This window comes from Castanea sativa, chromosome 2, assembly GCF_040712315.1.
Source record: "Castanea sativa cultivar Marrone di Chiusa Pesio chromosome 2, ASM4071231v1".
NCBI lineage: Eukaryota > Viridiplantae > Streptophyta > Magnoliopsida > Fagales > Fagaceae > Castanea > Castanea sativa.
The window spans coordinates 19,521,589-19,540,512 of NC_134014.1; the positions used below are offsets into that span (position 1 = coordinate 19,521,589).

Sequence of the window (18,924 nt, forward strand, 5' to 3'; positions counted from 1 at the left end):
ATTATGTCGTCCATTCAAGACATCAGCACTAAGTTGTCTGAACTTGCATCTATCATGCACTCTCAACACATTCGCTTCGATACAAAGTTCACTTCTCTCCAAACTCATTTGGATCAAATTCAAATGAAGCTAGGAGAAGATGAAGAGTAACTCCTTTGGCCATTCCGGTCAAAAAGGGGGAGAAAGTTTTGAGAAGGAGCATAGCGTAGCACATGCACTTCATAGACATATTGGTTAATTTTGGGTTGTTTAATTGTTTACTTTCTTTTGCCATAGTTTTTAGAACATGCTAATTTACATTGCTTTCTTTTAAAGCTTTAAGTACTTTGGTTTAAATTCCAATTTAATATTCAGTACTTTGTGTTTATCTCATTGCTTTGTAGCATTTTTTTAGTACTTTTAGTTTATCTTGAGTACTACACACTTGTGCCCTTATTGGATCTTGTATCTTTAATGCAAATACTTTGGTATTTTGTATTGGTTGTGTGTTTGGACATGCAATTGATTCTTGTTTTGCACTTAATTGCATTGCGTGTCCGGATGATCGTTTACTAGTTAGATGATCATTGTAGTCATTCTTTAATGACTGCTCTTGTATGATCAAGTTATGCTTCATAGTTTATATCTTTTTGTTTACCTTGATCGCATTATACTTGCTCTTATACGTTCCTTGTATTCAACTTGTCATGAGCTTAATGAAAGTTTTGTTTGTGTGTGAGTGTTTCAGGATACAGGCGTATTTGTGCAAGTGCTTCACAGCTTCTAGATTAGGTGTGAGTAAGTTTTGCCATTGATCCCAAACTCACATTTAAGTCTGGAGTCTGTTATAGGGTGTTTGTCACGGAATAGCCAAAGGGGGAGATTGTAAAGTTGTAATTTACAACTATTTTGTGTTGGCTTTAATTCCGTGCCAAATTTGATTGTAATTTTGTTCAATCTTTTGTACCCTGTATTTCATGTGGGATTTATTTGTAAGGGTTGTGTGAGAGAGAGTGTGTGTGAAGACTCAAGGCAACTATTGAAGATAAAAGTAGTTTTCACGAGTAGCTCGCAAGTAGCCTTCCTGTGAAGTGAGGCATGTGTTTAGCACATGACCGAAATGCGAAGAGCCAAGACAGATGGTGACAGCTGGTTTTTGCGAGTGTCTAGTGGGTAAGGCATTCCCGCGAGATACCCGCGAAATAGTCTGTTTTGCTATTTTATCATATCTTCTCCACTATATCCTCATACACACTATATATATACCATCATTACCCACATATTGAGTAGAGAGCTTTCTAGAGAGAAAACCCTAGCCACAAACCCTTAAGAGTGAGATTGTCATACCCATCATTCTCTACACCATCCATTGTGGTTTTCCTCTACTCCTACCTCTCCATTTCCAAATCCTTAAAAGGTTGATAGCTCAAACACTTACCACACCCATACTGAGTGTCAAATGAGGTTTTGGTGCTAGTGGGAAGCATTGGGAGAAGCCAAGCTTTGGAGGATGCAATTGGGTGCATTGCGGGATCCGAAAAGCTAGACAAGACACAGTTCCGAGAAGCCTTGTTGGAGTAGGAGTTTGGAGGGCTTAGATGCACTAGGTAGATTAGGCTTGGAGGGTCTCTTGCAATTCGTGTATCCCAACTTATTGTCTAGTGGATCGATTTACCGCTTAGAGGGCGGCAGAGAGGTTTTTCGCCGAGTTCTTCAGTTTCCTCTTCGATAACACATTGGCGTGTTATCTTGTGTTTGCATTTCTCTTCCCTACTCTTTTAACCTTCATTTTACTACTGTGATTTGTTGAATATGGCTTAAAGTAGTTTTATTATTTGTTCGCTCGCATTTACTCTATTCTGCATTTAGTTTAGGTTAGAGTAAAATCAATCAAGCCGTAATTTATTAATTTAGGGTCTAAACAGCTCTTGTGTTTTTAACATAAATATGAGCTTTCACCATCTATTAAGTTTGACTAGGTTTGACCAACTTTGACTAAACTTTGATCACACCTTTCTCTAAATCCAACCGTTTAATTATGACCATAATTTACCATAATTAACCTTTCATTACACTTTTCAAATCCAACGGTTAGATTTCAAATCTAAGTAGGGTGCGCGATGGACATGTGCTGTGTACTTGTATGGTTATGTTCTCTCAATCTGACCATCCAATTAGTCATATTATTTTTTTAAATTAAACGTAGTTAGTCACATATTAAAATTCTTGTGTAAATTTAATAATAACTATGATCATTGATAGGCCAAAAAGTATTGACCCCTTGTGATGAATTAATTGCTTAATTAGCCAAGTTTAATTAATTAATCAATTTAATATGCAAACGCATGGTAGCACAAACAAATCACCAATAAACTAAATGTACCGAAAAATAAATTTGACACGGTGATTTGTTTACGAATGGGGAAAACCTCCAAGGTAAAAACCCCACCGGGTGATTTTAAGGTCACCACTCCCGAGAATCCACTATTATCAAAACAAGCGGTTAAGAGTAAAGGAATTCCAGTACCTTATACCAACTTACAGTTGAACCCTTACCCAAATACCCAATTGGACTTGTTTAGTAGTGACAATCTCTCTTTTTGATGCACGGCTCCCAGTACGTGACTAACCAATTGTGCGGATCCCAGTACGCGACTTCAATTACCAACTTCAGGAAGATGTTGACTGCAAAGTTCTTCTTCTTTTCAACAGATAAAGATCGTGAAGTTACTTGGTCACAAAATCCTACGGTGTACAAACACAGCAGCTTCTTCAAGAACTAGGGCAAAACTAGATTTCCAGTCACACTTGTGGAATTATGCTCTTGTGCAATTGTGCTCTCAGCTGTGTAACCAGATACGGCCCTTAAAATAATCCTTATATATGTTTAGGGTTGTGAGAAAAGAAGGCCCAAACACGTAATCACGGATTGGAGTCAAAACAGATCTGAAATTCTGTTTTTCATAAACCTCGACAGATGCCTATTTGTCGAGATGCTGTCAAGCCACGGGCTTCAACAACTCTACAGGTCTCAATAGATGCTAACTATCAAGCTTTAATGAACAGCACTTTCTCAGCTTGAATCTTGGACAGACTTGCATAGCTTCAATACTTGGACTTGAACTCTTATTCCTTGAAGTATTAAACACATCCTAGATCTACCTAATTACAAGTAAATTGCGTTTTGTCAAAGGATTGTGTTTTGTCAAAGGATTAGCAAATTACATAAAATGTTGACATATGTTTCTAACAACCAATCACATATGTCCTAACAATCTCCCCTTTTGGCAATCTGTGACAAAACCACAACAAACAAATGAACATATGAGAGAAGTCATAAATCACTCAACTCATACTCACTTGTTAAGTTCAATAAAATCTATCCTAACATAAACTCTTGAAAAACTTTGCAAGAAGAGAGTTTATGACTAGTAGACTTTGACAATCTGTATTTCTAAAACACTTTAAACAAAACACATCAAGACATCTTTGTGTGAAGTAGAAATAATAGATTGCATACAAATAAAGAAACATGTGTATAAAGAGAGAAAAAAAAAAAACAACACATGTAGAAATAAGTGAAGAAAACATACATCATCACATATATATCAAAGATAAGTGCAAAGTATGTAAACATGGTCACAAGACCTAAGGTACAAGAACAATATATATCTAAAAGAAAGAAAAGAAAAAGATACAAGTAATCCTCACTACATCCCTTTATATTAACACTCCCCCTAACAAAAATCTCCTATATACTAACCCTCCCCCTAAGCATGACTACTCTCATAACCAAAACTACTCCCCCTTTTTGTCACGAGTGACAAAGGGTAAGAGTGTCAACGTCAGAGCTGAAAGAGCTAGCATCTCCATCCTAATCATCATCGTCGTCGTCGGAACCATCATCGTCCAATGCCTCCGGAAGAGGAGAGGGAGACTCCACAAAGCCACCAAGGTAAGCCTGCTGTCTAGCAATACGGCCAACATGGATGTTCACCTGATACAACTCAGTAGAAAATGTATCAAGGTGAGCATCCATGCGCTAAAGCTGCGCCATGATCGCATCCAAAGTCACACCTCTCACTAAAGTAGAGGGAGCGGAGGTGGATGGAACTGAAGAAGTGGGAGGAGCTGCTGAACCCAATCGCCTCGAACGAAACTGCGCCTCGCTCCGTTTAACGATAGCGTAGTCAATGGCATACATAACGAAGAAGTGGTCAGACAAGGGAAAAGGAACATAAAAATGGCATAAAATCCGTGAAGGAAAAATAAGTTTATCACGGGTCGCTGTATCCCTATACATATCTATGATAGAAATAATGAAATGTGAAAGAAAATCTATAGTGAGATCCTCAAGAAGGGAAAGCAAAAATCGAGCACGGGGCTCTGTGATAGAGTTATAGTGAGAGAGATGGTGCAAAACAAACGTCATCACCATGTTTATGAATCTAGGACCTTTAGCAAAGGTCGAACATGGTGTAAACTAATAATCGCCCTAATCAGCTTGGCGCTCGCAGAAAGCAGAAATCCTCTCATCTTTGGAAACAGTCCTCAGATGCTCATAACTAGGGTAGTCAGGATGCACAACCCTCAGGACACGGAGCACATCGGATACCAACTCCGATGTGACCACTATACGCGTACCTTGAACGCGAGTATGAAAGAGAGGTATTGAAGTATCAATTCCATGCATGTAGGAGTAGAACTCCTGTATTAGCACGGAAGGACATGTGACCGAGACATCAAACAGTGACTCCCATTCCCGACTGTGAAAGACAGTGGGAAGGTCAGTGTCAGTAAAATCCAACAAAATAACTTGGCGTTCCGAATGAACACCTTGTTTAGAGAAGTTCTCCAAGAAGTCCTTTTGGACTTTCTCATCACGGAACCGAACAGAAGAGGGGGTAGGATCAAAAGACAAAGAGGTCCTAGAACGAAGAGGGTTCTATGACAGAGTAGACTTACGTTTCGGTGCCATTGACACACTAATGTAAACTAGAGAGAAAGGGGGAAGAAAGAAACACTTAGAAAAGTCTCAAGCAATTCAAATATACAGAAATGTATTGAATGTAAAGGACGTATGCATGAAAATGCATGAACAAGTGACGTTGAACAGTAAAATCATCATAGGCTCAACCTAATCCAAATCTACCAGCACACAAACAGTTTAACATATATAACACACATCTAAATGCATGAAAATATAGTTATTATGCACATGAGATGCAATGCATGAAGTTTTTAAGATCAAATCTACAAAACCCATCCCAAAAATTTCACAAAAACTCAACAATTTTGAAAAACCCCAAAAATTTTCAAAAACTTAAAACCTAGATATGAATGCATGAAAAGATCATGAAGAATAAGAGAAAGAGAGATCATACCAAGTGATTTGAAGCAAGAAAAGGCCAAAAATCATGTGGGTTTGAAGGTTTTAAAAGAGAAGAGAGTGTTTGGGAGGTGAACAGGCGTGGATAGATCGAGAGAGATCGAGAAAAAATGAGGATCGGATCACGCTGAAACCTATATATAGGTGTTCAGTAAATCACGACAAATAGAGGTGTCGAGAGGTGTTGAGAGAGATGTTGAGCTTTAGAAGCTTAGACAAACGCAGCTATCGAGAGGTGTCTAAAGGTGTCCACAACATAAGCTTAATGGATCGAGGAGGTATCGATGAGCTATCGAAGGAATAGGAGATTTCTCGATCGATCCACCTAACTGTCGAGAGGTATCGAGATTGCGATAAAAATCAATTGAAGAGCTCGATAGATATGCCAGGTATTGAGAGATGTCGAGGAGCTGTCGAGGTTGCTTAAAAACGGTTTTTCAATAAGAGAAAAACACAAATATGAATGCAATCAAGCATGCAACTCAACCAAGGATCCAAGTAACATTTTAAGATCTCAAAATCATCTCTCAACAACAATTTTAAGCACATAGATCCCAAAACACACACACACACTAAATAAGTCTAACTAATTTTATATTTTAAAACAAGTCAAGAAAGTTTAGTGATCAACATTAACACATGTAAACCTTGTGATGACCAAATCACATTGCCCATGCATATGTATCAAAAGTAGCAAAGAGTTTTGCGTGTTGTGTGTGAAAACATCGCAAGATTGCATAAGTGTCTCTATGTTATGACGATTTGGGGTATGAGTAAATCAATTTAACTCACATACGATCATAACCATTTGATGTGGACTATCACCTTCGAGGTACATCCTATAACTCCTACATCTCCTAGAATACACACTTGCAATCATGTTTTAAAGCATTTTGTTCTTTTTGCTTTTATTTTCTTTGCATATTTTTCCTTTTATTAAGCTAATCATGCATGGGTATATAAAAGAGAGAAAAACAATACCCCATTATGTTAAGCTTTTAGACATTGCACGTTTGCTATGCCGAAGCATACAGATGTCATTTCATGATTGGCGGGTAACAGTGGTGAGATGGTTATCTATGCTTTTCTCTTAGGATTTTCTAGTCCTTTCCATCAAAAAGAGCGATACAAGTGTTAAATACAAAAGATCACTTAACCTCACTCATCACAAACAAAGAGCCACAAAACTCACTTGCTTAGTTATGCATAGAGATGCTCATCTAAGCTACAAGAGACACAAAGTTTAGAAAACTTTGTTTCAATGGCCATTTTAAGGTTCACAAGAACCAATGTACACATACACACACTGTTTTTGTATTTTTCTGAATTTTTTAATTTTTTTTAATTTTTAAATCAAAAAACAAAATAAATAAAATTGAAAACTAACAAACAAAAACATGTAAAACAAAACAAAGGCAATGCATAAAACTAGATTGACTCAAAACAGTAAAGCAAAACACTCAAGTAATGCAAAACCAAAAACAAGAAGGGGATAAAGAGAGAGAAAGTGACTAAATCACTTGGAACCCTTTTCCTTCCATACCTTGGAAGAACCTTTTCTTTTCGCAAACCCTTGAACCAGCGATGAAGGGGAAGAATTGAAACCGTTCAAGTTTGAAAAGAACATGAGGGCTTTGAGAAGATCTCCAAGAGGAGCAAAGGAAGATGGAAACTGATTCTGGTTTCCAGATGCAATCATGCTATTGCTATTTTGAGTGACTAACCACTTATAGCAATTCGGTCGAGTATGACCAGCTACTCCACAGTGATGACAGAGATGCTACTTCTTCTGTTTAAACTTTTGAGAGTTAACCTTCTTAGCCCTAGGGTTTTTAACTTCTTTCTTATCTTGCTTAGAAGGTGCTCCTAAGATAGATTTACCCTTGTGTATGTTCTCACTAACTAATTCAGTTTTGACATTAGTGTTCTCAATTTCAACATTATTACTAGGAGGAACAAAAAAAGTATTACTAGAAGAAGTAATATTAAAAAAGAGCATTCATACTCTAAACCGGTTTGATTGAAAGCAGATTTCTAAAGACTGAGCATTTCATCAAACTTAGCGCTTGAAGTCCTTTCTAGCTTAGCTCTAACTTGGAACAGTTTTGCCTCAAGCTTCTTGATCTTTTCAGCCAAGAAGTTATTCTCAAACCTCAGTGCTCCAATAGTTTGATTGGCTTCATTAATCTTTATGGAAAGCTTTTCACGCTCAAGCTCCACATCACTGAGCTTCTTGGTGGTCAACCTATACAACTTCTCATGCTTTTCTGAGACCTTGTATAACTTTGCATAGGCTGTGTGGATGTCATTTTGTTCATCCATCTTATCAAACTTGGACTCCACCAATTCCTCTTCTTCATCCACATCTTTAACAATCCCCTTAGTAGGATTGACTGTGACAGTGAAGGAATTCAAGATTCTATCATCCTCATTGTCGGAATCATCTTCAGGCTCAGTGTCGCTTAATATAGTAGCAAATGCCTTGCTTTTCTCAATAGTCTTGAGATATGTAGGGCACTCTTATTTCATGTGTCCAAAGCACTTAGGTCCAGTAGGAACAGTGTATTTACTACCATCTCTAGCATCCTTCTTCCCTTTATCTTAGCCCTTGAACTGAGAAGAACTGGATTGCCTGCGGTCCTTGTCAAAGCCCTTCCCATTGGCATTCTTCATGAACTTCTTGAATTTTCTGGTGATGTAGGACTTCATCTTAGAATCTTCATTGTCTGAAAACTCTTTTGTCTCACTGCTCTTGGCCTTCAGTGTCATGCTCTTGCTCTTGCTAGACTTCCCGATTCTAAACAAACCCAACTCATAGGTTTGTAGATTTCTGACCAGCTCTGTCAAAGGAATTTTATCAATATCCTTTGATTCCTCAATCATAGTGATCTTGGCATGGAATCTTTCAAGTAGAGATCTGAGCACCTTTCTTACAATCTTGGGTTCTGGAATGGTTTCCCCAAGATTAAAAGCAGAGTTCACTAGGCCCTTGAGCTTGGCATAGAACTCATCAAACAATTTATCCTCCTCCATCTTAATTTCTTCGAAGCTTGTAGTAAGCCTTTGTAGTTTCGAATGTTTAACAACCTTTGTTCCCTCATAGGTTGTCTGGAGAATAGTCCATGCTTCCTTTGTAGTTTCAGTTGAGGATTTCTTCTTGAATTCCTTATTAGTGACTGCACTGAATAAGACATTCAATGCCCTGCTGTTGAAGTTTGCCGCCTTGATCTTAGCATCATCCCAGTTGGCCAATGCTTCCTTTGGCTTGGTCCAACCAATCTCTACAGCTTGTCACGCCTTCTCATCTAGAAACTGCAAAAAAGCTCTCATGCGTACTTTCCAGTATGCATAGTTAGTTCCATAAAATAAAGGAAGTATAATTAAAGATTGTCCTCTATCCGTGACAAATAGGGGTCAATGGATTACACACAAAGATTAACCCTAATTAGAGTGTGTCCACTATGATACCACTTGATAGGCTAAAAATGTATTAACCGCTTGTGATGAATTAATTGATTAATTAGCGAAGTTTAATTAATTAATCAATTTAACATGCAAACACGTGGTAGCACAAACAAATCACCAATAAACTAAATGTAGCGTAAAACAAATTTGACACGGTGATTTGTTTACGAATGGGGAAAACCGCCAAGGCAAAAATCCAACCGGGTGATTTTAAAGTCACCATTCCCGAGAATCCACTATTATCAAAACAAGCAGTTACAAGTAAAGAAATCTCAGTACCTTATACCAACCTACAGTTGAACCCTTACCCCAATACCTAATTGGACTTGTTCTGTAGTAACAATCTCTCATTTTGATGCACGGCTCCCAGTACGTGACTAACCAATTGTGCGGATCCCAATACGCGACTTCAATCACCAACTTGAGAAAGATGTTGGTTGCAAAATTCTTCTTCTCTTCAACAAATGAAGATTGTGAAGTTACTTGGTCACAAAACCCTATGGTGTACAAACACAGCAACTTCTTCAAGAATTAGGGCAAAACTAGGTTTCCGGTCACACTTGTAGAATTATGCTCTTGTGCAATTGTGCTCTCAGCTGTGTAACCAGATAAGGCCCTTAAAATAATCTTTATATATGTTTAGGGTTGTGAGAAAAGAAAGACCAAACACATAATCATAGATTGGAGTCAAAACAGATCTGAAATTCTGTTTTTCATAAACCTCGACAGATGCCTATCTATTGAGCTGCTGTCAAGCCACGGGCTTCAACAACTCTAGAGGTCTCGATAGATACTAGTTGTCGAGTTTTAATGAACAACACTTTCTTAGCTTGAATCTTAAACAGACTTGCATGGCTTCAATACTTGGACTTGAACTCTTGTTCCTTGAAGTATTAAACACATCCTAGATATACCAAATTACAAGTAAAGTCGTTTTGTTAAAGAATTAGCCAATTACATAAAATGTTAATGTATGTTTCTAACAACCAATAACATATGTCCTAACAATCTTTTTTTTTTAATTTTTAATAGGATAAATCGTGTGATAATTTTTTTTTTGTGGTATTTTTTATTTTTGAGAAAGTTGTGTGGTGATTTTTACTGAGTATATGTGATTTTTTTTTTAATTTTATTTCATAGCTCATTAATATAAATTCTTAATATATTGCACTCATTAACTCACTTAGATATAGAGATGCGTTTGATTCGTGTATAATTACAAAGTGCATGACAAAATGGTAATTGCCAGTCAAAAATGGTAATCAATTAAAATTGTCTTCTTTTATTTTTATTTTTTCCTCAAAATAAATCTGTTTTCTTTTATTTTTCCTACCCAAAATTTCCCAAAATTTTTTTTCCCTCCTAACGTGTTTCACTTAGCTTTTTCATCCCCACGAAGCCAAAATCTAACTTTTTACTTAGGTTTTTTCCCCCAAAATTTGTTTCCCTCTCTCTAAGTCGTCACTCTTCTTCTCTCTTTCTCTCCATCCTCACCGACCATCCTCACTAGCCTCCACCGCCGCTAGAGCTCTTGGGCTCTCTCTCTCAATCAAGCGCGGGCCATTTTCAGGAAGGAGTAGACCAGTCATTCGTCTACTGACCACACTGATGAGAGGAACTGCCTTTGCAAATGCCGCCGATCGAAGCCCATTTTCAGGTACCGTACCTGTGGGTTTGATCATTCTAGTTAGACTTTTGGGACTGTGTGGGATTGGTTCGGTTTCTTTGGTTGTGGACATTCTTATCATTTCTTACTTGTTATTTTAGTTGAATCTTGAAATGGGTATTGGCTTATGTGCTTGTTTTTATGCATTATTGTTCTTGACTTGGAATTATTAGTATTATTTTTAATTTATTTTCTGCTGAATAATTTTAACGTGAACATATGCTTAAATTTTTTACATAAGTATGGTAATAAGTGTGTTTAAAATTGGTTTCTTTCAATTCTGTCACAAAGAAAGTCAAAATTTAATAAGTTGTATCTTGTGAAGGTATTCCTTAAAATAGGTGAGTGCTTTGGGTTTGGGTCTTTTAATATGAATAAAGAAATAAATAATATGTAAAATGACATTGTAAAGAGGTTTTTGTTTAATTTATTTATATTTTTTCTCTTGAATGTTTAGAGATGGAGAACAAACATATATATGTAATGCTGTAACTACATGGCTTATTTCTTCATTTTATTTTCCTATTAAGTGGGTTCATTGTGATCTTCAACACACATTTTTTCAGACATTTTGACATGTACCATATTGCTATGCTGTGTAAATAGCTGTACAGTTGTCTTATAGGCCCTTAACCTAGCTAGAGTTGTATAAAGGTGTAAATATAATTATAGGTGTGGTAGAAGTACAACAAGGTATTGAACATAGGCTTTGTCAAAAAAACAAAACAAAACAAAAGGTATTGAACATAGGGGTGGCAATTTATGTTGGTGGGTCATATGCATGTTGTGTTGAGGTAGGCATCATTGGAGTCGTGTCAAGGTAGAGAGATTCAATTACATGGGTTGACACAAACATGATCCATTTAAAAATCATGTCAAAACCCCATCATTCCTAACATAACCCTCATTGGAGTCGTGTCTAGGTAAAGACAACTTGTTTCACCTGTTTAATAAATATGACCCAAAAAATTGAAATGGTTGACATAATTTATATGTTATAAGTACATAAATTATAATAATTGTAAATAAAATAAAAAATCCATACAAATTCTAATATCATAGTAACATTGATTAAAGCACAATTAGCACACCAATTCTATTTATGGGATGAGTTAAGATTTCTTGTAAAACACAACTAATTTTCCAATGCAAGAAGGGCAGTGATTAACAATGAATTAATTTATTACATCTAGCAAGTCATAATCTAAATCCTATACTCAGAAAGGGCGTGTGAATTAACTAATCATAAATATGTTAGTTAATTATTGGAAGTGCAATTTTATATTCATTTTTTAATTAACAGAGATTATCCATTTTTCTTTTTTGATACAAGATAGAATTCTACTCTAGCCTAATTTAATTGTATATGTGTGTAAAGCTCTATCCTAGAGACTTGAGCTCCGGCCTTTACCCTCTACATCCCACAAGCATTTATACTTTTGAAGTGACCACCGCATCATGGGTGCGCGGTGGTAGAGATTATCCCTTAGAAAAATATGAACTCTATTCCTTCTTTTAGAAATTAAAAATAAAAATAAAAATTTATTATTAGCAGAAGGTTTGTTGAAGGTAATAAGAGAGGGAGGATGGGGTGGGGTTATTGGAGGGTATCATGTAGGTTGTCATCCCACAAAAACATCATGGGAAGACAAGCTGGGATAAAAAATAAAAAATAAAAAATAAAAATAAAAATCAGAACTTCTGCTATTATTTCAGTTTCTAGCATGAAACCTGGTTATGCATTTGCCATAATTATTGAGGTTCCATGACTGGTTTGCCAACTAACTATATTGTTAACCTAAATTGTTAGGCATAAAAATTGCAGCAATGACTGTTACTTCAGTAAGAGTCTTATATGTTAAAGGTAGGAATTGAGGTAGGATCGTTAGGAATTTAGCACTAAATTATATTAATTAATGAAAAGGATTTGATGTTTATTTATATTTAAATTTATTCCGTATGATAAGATCAAATGGACGATCATTCCTGATGGTTTTGAGGCTTTAGGCTGGACATAAGTATTGTTTATTGGGCAAGCTTTCATCTTAGGTTGGATGGAACCACTATGACACTATTAAGGTTAGTCCATCGGAATTTTTGTTTCAACTTTGTAGATTTCTTTTTGCCTTAGTCAGATTTTCATTTTCCACAAATTTCTATTTCTCTTATAATCTTTAGTCTCTACTAATAGTTTTACATATATATATATATATATACATATAAACCACTTCTAATCTACATTTAAAGCAAAACAAATATAATTTTATTGTTGATGATATTGGGAAATGACATTGTAAAGAGGTGTTTGCTTTGTCTTATTTTACTTCTCTTAATGTGCTCTATTGCTTTACATTTCCAATTCACGGTGGCTCTATTGTAGGTGCTTTGTCAATTATTCTTAGTTTCTTATTTTGGCAATTGTGATTAATCAAAAGAGGATAAGTAATTGCTTTAAATGTTCTTCATGCTTTCATTAGATTTCTTTCTTCTATTCCCCTTTATTTACCTTTGAATATTACAATCTAAGAGCCTAGCTAATTTTTGTTGGCTAGGAATTATATATAACTACTAGAAGAGTGATTAGATGGAGGGTACTTGATTGTTATACTATTCATATGGACATGATAAATGGATTTTTGGTTTATTATGAATACTACTTATCTAATATTAAGGGTATGGTTCAATTCTTGCAATCCTTGCATTGTATAATAGAAAAAGAGTAGGGACATGAAGATAATAATTATAAGAAGAGAGAAATTTAAGAATAAGAAAATAGCAATGGGGTCAATATAAAAATGGTGTTAAAGGTAAAAAAAAAATTGTGGCTTAGATATGTGTGACAGACGGGAGCTATGTGGGTGAGAGAGAGAGAGAGAGAGAGAGCGAGTCATATTGAAAAGCGAATAGTGAAGAAGATGAATGGGTTTGGGGACAGCATGATTAGAAAATTGAAGTGTGGGGGATATGGGGAAGAGAGGGAGCGTGTGCAATAAAATTAAACTGTTCCCTGTGCCTACAACAAGTATGTCAACTAAGGGAGAGTGGACAAGGGTACAGTTTGTCCTCTCTCTCTTTTTTGGCTTTATTTTGGTTCTTTAGTTATAACTTTCTCTTAGTTTTATATATATTGGCTTTTCTTGTAGGGCATTGTTGGCTTGGAAACAAAATATGGCACTCTTCATATAAAAATAAGCGTTCATGTTCTTTGTAACTTTAAGTTCCATATGCTTTTTATATGGTAATAATGACCTCTAGCACTAGTACAATTAACTGGCAATGAAGCTAGAATCTTTTCTATAGATGATAAGTTTAGGTTTACTAGCATACAAGCTTGTGGAATAACTCTGTATTTAGTTCCTGAATTGCCATTCTTTTCTTTGTATGTTTGGTGCTCAAGTATGTACAATGAGTGCTTGGTTTTTTTTTTTTTTTGAACATATATTCGTTAAAAGTGTTTATATGTTGTAATTTGGGTTTGGACATATATACATTAAAAGTGCTTCTTATTTTTCAATTGATTCACTACAGTCAACAAGATTTTAGTTGATTAAATTATTGATTTTCAATTGTTTCAATACATTCAACAAGATTTTGGTTGATTTAATCATCTGCAGTTTATCAGTATTATTATAAGAAACCACTTTATATTTATAAGTTGTGTAATTTTGCAATCTGATATTGTGATTGTTTTTGAGACTCTGTGAAAACTTATCTCTAGATAGGCCCTAAGCATCGACTAAGGTGGTAAGAGACTCAGGAGAGATTGTAGGTTCAGTTCTCACTTAAAGTAGAGGAAGAAAAGGACATTACAAATGAACTTATGTTTATATATATATTCTTTCCTTGTTGGCAGATTGCAAAAAGAAGAGGCATTACAAGTTCATGTGAACAAAGCAAGTGAACTTGTTTGTGTTAGACTTAAGGTACTCTGTGTGTGTGTGTGGTGGACTGTTGAATTGGGGCAAGCAGGTGGCTTGCATAGAGATATAAGGTGGTTTTAGATGATATTGGGAGTGTTGATTGTTTTGTGTAATATTAGATTATTCTTGTTGAGTTGTTTTTATTTGATTAATTCATTTTAGGGGCTTCTTTCACACATGAGGAACACTAAAATGAAATGGGATATTTAAAGAGATGTTCATTCCCAAAGAATATTGCTAATAATGATGTTATAGTTACCAAATGTGTTGATAACTTTTGTATGCGTTCAAATTCATTGTTTTCTTAGGAACATAGCTAGTTGTTGGGTCACTTGACTAGTTAATTAAGCCATCATAGATATGATACTACTCTCCTTAGCCTACTTTAGGATGTGATGGACATGCTTATAGTATGTTTACAATTTTGGATGCTATTAAATTATAGTAGCAGTTTGTAGTATGTTAGGTTCTTTGCTTTATGTCTTTAGAACACCCAATTTTATTTTGATAAGTTACATTCCACCCTAATTATAGCAGCGCACGTATGTCATGTAGTTGGCTAGTAGCATTTATCCCACTTCAAATTGTTCAAAAACCAAGCAGCCAGTCATGCCATTTTTGTTTGCAAAACCACAACTTTAATTGGTTTGAGATTTCCAGTTATAGTTTGTAAAATACATAATTGGACCAGCATCCAATTATTTGGTAGTCCGATCACTGACTTTTGTATTCAATGGTATCTTTCTCTATTTTGAGAAGGGTATCTAGTGTTCAACCTGTTATTTCTGAGACTTAAAAGGATTTAGGGGCTTCTATTGTGTTGTGGAAGAAAGAAAAAAAGATTTGGTTGTTTTTATATGGAATGTGATGATGGAAGTAGCATTGCTTCAGAAATTTAGGATTTATCACTCACGTTAAAATCCATGTTATACAGTTGTTAAACATTAGAAATTCTAAGCTGATTGTAATGCTTTGGTGTTGCTAAAAGTAAAAGTAGTTCTTGTGGCATTTGCTTCTGTTGATGAATTTTTATTGGCATGCACTCTTACTTTGTGGCAAGCAAGTTTCATTTTTTCACATGTTTAAATTTTGTAGTGATTTTGCAGATACATATTGGAGTCTGCAAGCTTTGAGTTGGTCTTTAAATTTGTGGAGTTGCCTACTTTTGATGTTGCTTCTGATGCGTTTTCTACCTTTAAGGTCAGATCTATGAGTTTCTATAATATTTTGTGTTTATCTATTTCATATTTAAGCCCTTTTCTATTCTATCCATTTATATGCACCCACTTATTGAGTAATATTGGTTTGTATGTAGAACGTTCATCCGATCCAACAATCTCCAACTCTCCAAAAATCATCAGTTGCATCCCATCAACCAAGCTGCTTATAAGTTTTATGTTGGTGTTCAATGACTTTTTGTGTACAAAGAACTACATTTGAACAACCACATTTTTTGGAAGTGTTGAAGGATATTTTTAAACACTTTGGAACTTTGATTGTGGTATTAGCTTGGAACTTTGATGATGGTTATAGACAATGTTATGTATTTGATAATATATTTTTATATCAATATAATGTTAGTTTGGAGACATTTGTGGTGTTAGTCACATTTGTGGTATTGTCTCAATAGAACAAAAATTATTATATGTTGTTTGTAATGGGACTGTGGTTTTAAACCCAAGGGAAAAAAATTTAACCTATAGCGGCGTACAAAAAGTGCTGCTAAAAGTCTAAAATTATGTTATAATTAAAGCCTTATAGCGGCGTTTATAGCCCATCACTAAAGCTTCAAACATATAGCGGTGGGCATAACCACTGCTAAAAGGTGCATATGATTGATTGTACATGAAACCCTATAGCGGCGTTTATTGCCTACCGCTAAAATGTCAATTATTTATAGCGGCACCGCAACAATGACAGGAAGAACCGCTGTAATAGTACGCTTTTTCTTATAGTGAAATAAAATTCCGGTTTACCAAAAAAAAGCTTCCATAAAGAAAATACTAAAATGTCAATTATTTATAGTGGCACCGCAACAATGATGGGAAGAACCGCCGCAATAGTACGTTTTTTCTTATAGTGAAATAAAATTCCGGTTTACCAAAAAAAAGCTTCCATAAAGAAAATATTCTCCCTAGTTCCAAGATTAAGCAGTCAAAAGGTTACATTAAACTATTGACTCAAATTAGTAGTCAAAAGATTACATTAAACTATGGACTCAAATTAGTAGTCAAAAGATTAAGCAGTCAAAAGATTACATAAAACTATTGACGCAAATTAGGACTTTTTTTTTTTAGAAGATTTTTTAGGACTTATTGATTGACTTAAATTCTACTTAAACTACAACATAACTACGTAATAATATGACCAAGTAACATGTAATTGAACCGTGATATATATTGTCCTAAAAATATTTCTTTGGTTTGAAACAATTTCATTTTTGATGCCGACACTACTAAGCCATGTTCTATGACGATTCGGACAATTTTTTCTAAGTGGTGTTTGATTGAGATTGAAAAGATTAAAACATCATTAATATAGACCATTAACTTTCAGAAACTTGAATATAGATTAAAAATGTCATTCTTAATGTTCTAAAATTCACTTGGAGCATTTATAAAGCTGAAGGAAATCACATTCCACTCATAATGTCCCAATGGAACTGTGAAAGCAGTTTTATGTCCTTTCTGCGATTTGCATTTGCCAAAAACCACATTTCATGTCTAATTTTTAGAATATTGATGCAGTATATGATCGGCTTAAAAGATTCTTATTATTATGAATCAATATTTATTCAGTTATCATAGAGGGTTTATTTTTATGTCTTCAATAGTTCAATTCTTTGAGGGAGGAAGATCATCAATCCTGTGGGGTCAGATTGTTTAAAATATGCTCTTGGGCCTTGGGCTGGGTTCGAGGTATTAGTTTTTTCCGAGCAGAGCCTTAAAGCCCACAAGTGGGTTGTTGGTAAAAAAGTTAGAGGAACTTGTCCGAGGAGGGACATCTCCTCGGCTAGGTTAGGTAAAGATCGGGAGATATGCTAAGATATTTAGAAGGAGATTCTAGTAGGTCTGGAGTATGGTGATGTGTTTTACAAGGGAGCAGAGAGGAAGAAAGGATATGAAATATCTTGAAGAAAGTTGCTACCACCGCATTAAAGGCTCTGCACTTACCTTTATGGCCGCACTAATAGAGAAATGACCTCTAAATGGTAGTGACCAGCTTTATAGCTATTGTTTGAAGACTTTAAGAGGGTGGCAGATGAGACAAGTATCTAATGGGGTGATTTGTGCTATACATGGAAGATGAAGGGAAGAAGAAGAGTGATATAAAAGAACGAAAAAGGCATTAGAGCAAGAGATAGGACAAAAAAGAGAGAAAGAAAGCACTGTACACATCATCTTCAATTTTAATCTATTGTTTGAAGAAGGAAAAGCAATACAAGTCATCATCGGCTTACGTCCGATGAGAATTTCTGTTATTTTTATCCATTGATTGTGTAGTTAGTGGTAATCTGGTCCACCTATCTGTTGTCCAATATTCATAAAACCTAGGTTTCAAGCCCACGCTTTACAAATTTGATTGTATAAGGTTTTTTGGGCCTAAACTCATCACGTGGTTGGGACCGGGTACAAATTGTGCACTTACAAATCCTATGCGTCATATGGACATATGGTCACCTAATTAATTGATGATGCTAAGATTCTCTTAGAAACCTTTCTTGATATTAGTTTTTCTCATGCTAAAAGATTAAGTAATTTTGTTACTCATTACTTTGCTAGACATGTTAGAGGTTTAATGGTGTAAAGTATGTTCCTCTACAACTCAATGTTGTAATCTTAGCTGACTTGTCTGCTTCATCTTAATAAAAGTTACAGCCTTTTTTTAATTAAAAAAAAAATCTAAGAATAGCTTTGGTTAATGGTGGTAATTGATTACTAGTCTAAGAGTCCCCATTTGTAATTCAGCATTTTTTTTTTTTGGGGTAAATAAAAGGCAGAATAGCTCCTAGAGAATTTGCCTTTTCTATTTATAGCTTTTTCTAACAATTCTTGTATTTCTTTCGTGCAATATATCATCAATTATTTATTTATTTGAATGGGTCTTGCTTTAGTTGGTATATCTTTCTCATTGGAATCTTTTCATATGGTAATTCAAATTTATCATATGTTTTACTAGATAAATATTAAAATTCAAAAATCATAATTATCTCTTAGGATTTATCCAGCACTTTTAATTACATTCTTTGTCCTAAAATTTAAACCAATAAAATTTTGAAATGTAATTAATTTAAAGAATAAAAAATAAATCATATTAGGGTCCAATCAAAATTAACTGATCACAATCACTTACTTTAAGCTTTAAATTATAAGAATGTATATCAACCGTTAAATATTCATGTGGTTTAATCTATAAATCAAATGGTCCAATCGTTGCATCCAATATGTAACCCAATGGCCTGTTTGGTAACATTGTTCTAGTAATATTATTTGTATTTTTTAGAA

At 35.0% G+C, this 18,924-nt stretch overlaps 1 long non-coding RNA gene across 2 annotated transcripts; it reads left to right on the plus strand.

Annotated features, from left to right (window-relative positions):
- The first annotated feature begins 12,607 nt into the window (after positions 1–12,607).
- On the plus strand, positions 12,608–16,010 carry LOC142623681 (uncharacterized). 2 transcript variants are annotated; one of them, XR_012842187.1, is made up of 3 exons: positions 12,668–14,422; positions 15,526–15,619; positions 15,735–16,010. It is a non-coding gene; the product is annotated as an uncharacterized LOC142623681 (long non-coding RNA). The 2 variants fall into 2 exon arrangements; XR_012842186.1 differs by having other exon boundaries at positions 12,608–15,619.
- Positions 16,011–18,924: the final 2,914 nt, after the last annotated feature.